The sequence below is a fragment of the Limulus polyphemus genome, unplaced genomic scaffold, assembly GCF_000517525.1.
Source record: "Limulus polyphemus unplaced genomic scaffold, Limulus_polyphemus-2.1.2 Scaffold1, whole genome shotgun sequence".
Taxonomy (NCBI): Eukaryota; Metazoa; Arthropoda; class Merostomata; order Xiphosura; family Limulidae; genus Limulus; species Limulus polyphemus.
In genome coordinates, this window is record NW_013665611.1 from 2,759,355 (window position 1) to 2,764,856 (window position 5,502).

A 5,502-nucleotide genomic window follows, 5' to 3' on the forward strand; every position below is an offset into this window, starting at 1 on the left:
GGGGGAATCGAATCCGCGACCCTCAGATTGCGAGTCGAGCGCCCTAACCACCTGGCCATGCCGGGCCGTAAGAGCATTAGTGTTATACTCGACTTAGGAAAGACATAGAACGAATATAAAATACCTTATGTTTCGTAAATTAGAGATATTAAATTGGTAAAAAAGGAAAGGAAACACATGCAAGAGTCTTAAACTGTATGAGTGTGTACAGAAAGATAGAACTCAATTGTAATAAGTAAAGTGTTTTATACTAGAAATAGTAAAGAGACGGGAAAATAACGTAAAATACGAGAAAAAACAACAACTCTGCATGGGCTTTAGTTTGTCATCTACTGCATACATACGTTCTTATTCTTTTCATTAAAACGCGATTTTTCAACGATCCTGGTACGGGCTGGTAGTTGGGATTCAAATCCCGTTACTTAACATGCTCGCCATTTCAGCCGTGGGGAGCTCAGATGTCAATCCCATATTTCATTAGTAAAGAGTATCTCAAGAGTTGGCGTGGGTGGTGTTGATTAGCTGCCTTCCCTCTAATCTATCACTCCTAAATTAGGGAACGGCAAGCGCAAATAGCCCTGGAGTAGCTTTGCGCGAAATTCAACAAACAAGCAAACAACATACCGATCAAATGAAACGTATTATAAAGTGCATTACATTTTAGAAATAGTACATAGATAGATGTCTTTTAGCATTGTTTTGTGCTTAACTACGATTATTACGTTTCTTAAAACTTTGGCAAATACAATGATTAACTGAGTTTGACAAAAATATATCCCATTACAAGAGGTATTTTCAAGTAACTATAAGTTCAAATGTTTCACGATATTTATTAGGCCAAGTTTATAAGTTTATTGAAGATTTGTGTGCCACACTTTTCAATTATCCATTCAGTGGTAAAGTTTTAATAACAATAAATAAATGAAACGCTCTAAAGCTGAGCCATATTTATATATTACATTGCGTAAATTTTATTGATACAATCAAATTTAGCTCCTCCTCCCTTGCCTGACACGTTCAGCTGTCTTTGACGTTCAGATTGATGACGTAAACGTACGTCGATATGTTTATTTTACTGAAACAACCATGTTTCTTCATTTGGTATAAAATCTTCAAGATAGACTTGGTAGCCTCAAACATAAGGTATTCTGTGTTGTACAAAATATACACCATGTCAGTATCACAACCTATATATTCACACATATATACATATTAAGGGTGCGTATCTCATCATAGTAGTCGACACGATACGTATCTAGAAACAGAAGTTTTACCAATGATTTGTTACAAAGTTTGACAGCCTTATCTGTAATTTATTATCTATATTACTAACATTGTCTTATTTAGGTACTTCACACTTTACAGTGCTTTTTCAAATTTTCAGGTTTGATCAACTAAATGGCAGTTGGCAAGAGAAGTAAAATAAAAAAAGTTAATATCTGTCTACCTATTTTATTATTGTTAATTTGTTATGTTACTTTGTTTTGTTTTTGATAGAAGATATGAAGATAACAATACTCATCTTCCTTTGCTGAATCATTAATTTTAACAAAAATACTTTATTATAATATCTGATTTTTTTTTTCTATACAAAATACATACAATGTTTACTGAAAACTTGCCAAATTTCGTGAAGATACATAAATCCTATCTTATTGTATCGGACGATGTACCGATACAATCGTGTCACGGTTTCGTATCGTATCGCTGTATCGCCACACCTTTAATATGTATTGAGAGAGAGTGCAGACCTTCATCTGTTATCGTAGCATAATTTTGCCCCGAGTATTTACATGCTCAAAAAGCAGCTCCTGATTTCTTAGCTGATGAGAGTTGATGTCTTATTTAAAAAACGTAAACTTCGTAAGTTTTGTATAAAATCTTATTTCGTATGGTTATCATTGTAAAGAGGGAAGAAAAGTTAGCTGCATACGAAGATTTTTTCTCAATATTATTATAATTTTTTTTTACAATTTTTCCAAAATACACGCCACTATGTGGTAATAATGTAAAATATAAAAGACCACGACATGATGTCCATGATACTGTCATAATTCATCACGGCTACTGTTATGTCTATGGTAAGAACTAAGACACCTCTCAGACTTACTAAAGCGTAGCTCTGCGGCCTTACAGTTTCGTATCCCAGTAGTTTGAACCGTTAAATATGTTGCTAGGAAACATTTTTCAGTTTCATTTGCAATATATGTGTTTTTCATGATGACTCAAAGGCAGTTTGCCAAATCACTAACAAATCAGTATAATATTTTATAATAAATCTTTAACATGAGTGTAGGGGTAATACAAGCAGTACTCATATAACAAAGACTGAAGTGTGTCGTACCTCATGTTTATTGCACTAAAAAAATAAAATAAAAAAACGACCAGTGTCAAACAATTCTGAAAAAAAAAGGTTGCGATATTTACAAAATACGTAGTTGAAACTTGCGAATGAAGCTTAGTTTATTACGTTTTATGCTTTATATATGGAAGTTGCCGGATTTTTACACATAACTTAATAAGTCAGAGTTTAACACGGCCCACGTTGGTAGTGTCTCAGTAATTTGCGTGCCCGAACTGTGAATCCGAAGGTTTATGGTTTGCGTCCCGTATTTTGGTGCCATATGTTCACTATAAGAGATAGCTTCTGTGCTTAGCTTTGCACAAATAATCTGATCAAAATCTACAGTAATTATGTTTATAGTATTGGCATGAGCATAAACTTAGCTTGTGATGCCTCACTTTTGTTGAAAAGGAACTTATATGGTATTAACTTTTTTTTTCACGCTTGACTTTTTGAACTTTGGAGGCGTGGGTATACACACTATAAGAGTGACAGTAAAGTTGATGGTGGGTGATGTTGACTAGCTGTTTTCCCTCTGATGTATCACTGCAAATTTAAGGACGAATGCGTTGTGGCATCCTGATTTTAGTGTTTGAAAATAAACTCTGGAATATAAAGACTTAAAGAACCTGAGTCTTTGACAAATAATCAGGTAAGACACTGAGCGACTGTTCTGATGAGTATAATATGTACATGTTTTTCTTTTCTTTATCAAATACAGTCCCTTCACTACTTTTCCATTTTTAATTGCTTATATGTAATTTATCTCATGTAAGGAGGTTACGTAAAGATAATTCTCCAAAGAATTTTAATACAGTAGTGCCACATGACCAAATAATGTTTTGATTTATACGTTTCAATAGGCTATAAATTACCACAGTTATAACAAAAAAAAAAAGTATTTGGAAACATTCAAACGTTTTTATCCATGCCGAGGATAAACATGTCTGAATGAATACATGCGCAGTGAAAGGTTGTATAAACCCCTGGGTCAACAGCACAAATTATCGGAAATATATTATCTTAGTGTAAGCTTTTATTGTTTAAATAGTTCTTATGTAATAAACCTTATAGCGAATCCAAGAGCGAGAGGAGGCCAGTCGTACCGTAAACAATCTATAATAAACGTGTTCAGTTTTATTCAGTGTTAATTCTATTTATATAGAGAAACGTATAGAGCTAATTAAACTAGAATCTATACTTAGAGACATCTGCGTTTCTACTTGTTTTGTTTTTAGCGGAAAATTGCACAATAAGCTATGTGCGCTTTGCCTACCGCAGGGATCAAACCCATAGTTTTTTGCGTCTCAAGCCCTCAACTTATCACTGAGCTTCAGGGAAGCATACCTGTATGTAACAGCTATTGTCAGCTATTATTGCAAGAAGATCTTCGACAGCAGAATCTATTATAATACTATTCAGTTCTATCTGTCCTGAAAATGACGCACAGCTTACTACCTAAATGCGCATTCGTGCGCACTTAATTTCAGCAAATGTAAACAGAAGGAGGATGTAAATATACTTTAGTAGACATTTTGTACAGCAACGTAATAAAAACTTATCAAAGTTTTTAAAAAAAGGTCTAACATTATGTCGTAGAATAACATTTATAGGATAAGTTTATTTATTGATAGTATTAAGTTTGTTTGTTTTTGAATTTCGCGCAAAGCTACACGAGGGCTATTTGCGTTAGCCGTTCCTAATTTAACAGTGATAGACCAAAGAAAAGGTCATTACCACCCACCGCCAACTCTTGGGCTACTATTTTACCAATGAATAGTGGGCTTGACCGTGAAATTATAACACCCTCACGGCTGAAAGAGCGAGCATATTCAGTAATTGGATTCGAACTCGCGACTCGAAGATTGCGAGTCAAGCGCTTTAACCAGCAGCCCATGCCAAACCTTCAAAAAATGAACCGATCGGAGGAAATATATTATATTTTACACATAACGACAAAGAACAATGACGTAATTAATATTTTCTCAAGTACATTTTTAACGTGTGAAAACGATACGCAAAGGAAATATTTACTCCACCAAATATAAACGTACTCAGTTGAGAACCTCTGAACTGCCGAACCAAGAAATGTCAGAGAGCAGACAATTTCCACAAAACAGAAGCATTTATGTCTGATTTTAAGATTTACGTTACAACAGTAAGCCATCAATGAAAAAATTTAATAAAAATACTTGAAAGCAAATGAGAATTGAAACTAGTAATTGTTAAAAAGATTTGACTTAATCGAATTTGAAAATGTGTAGGACTTTTATCAGATGGGAAGACACCTTTAAATCTGTTATTCCATTTGTAATTAACGTTATCGTGATGATTTACTTTATTTATATATTTATCTAAATTCGATGAAAAAAAAATATATATATATATATATTTAAATTTGCAACGTTCGCAGAAAACATTCTGCCAAAAAAGAGCATATGACTTATTCGGTGTAATCAACAGAAGACGTGACCTACGTTTGTCAGAAGCAGTCCGAGCGTGGTTCCCTGATTAGCGTGCTGAACTACTGATCAGCGTCCCTCGTTCGCGTCTTGTTACCACTAAAATATATATATATATAAAGTACGCTCCGCATTTTGGGGCCTTGGATACGTTATAATTGAGGAGATTTGGTCAGGCAAGAGTAGGCCAAGAGGTGGCGATGGGTGCTGTTGACTTTCCTTCTAATTTATTAGTTCAAAATTATGGACGGCAAGTGCAAATAGCCCGCCCTTGAGTATCTTTGCGCAAAATATCCAAAAATAAAGAACAAACTTTTTTTTTAAACTTTTGAAAAGCTTAAGCTTAATTAACATACATTAAAATAAACAGTTTATACTTTGTTGCCCCGTAAATTTTTTTAGCGTTAACCTATGCAATGGACTTATTTGTTCTTTATCCATCGTGGAGAATCGATCTCAGAATTTTAGCGTTGAAGGTCCGTATACCTACCGTTGACACACTGGACACTGTCTCGTCAATTGTAGTTAGTTTTACCTAAATTAAACATACCTAATGACATTTTTTTTCACACATGTGATGCTACAAGTATGAATACATAGCTAAAATCAGACCTAACTATCTACCTCAAGTTGATTTTGTTTGTAATTATGCACAAAGCTACACAAGGGCTATCTGTGCTCTGCCCACCACGGGTA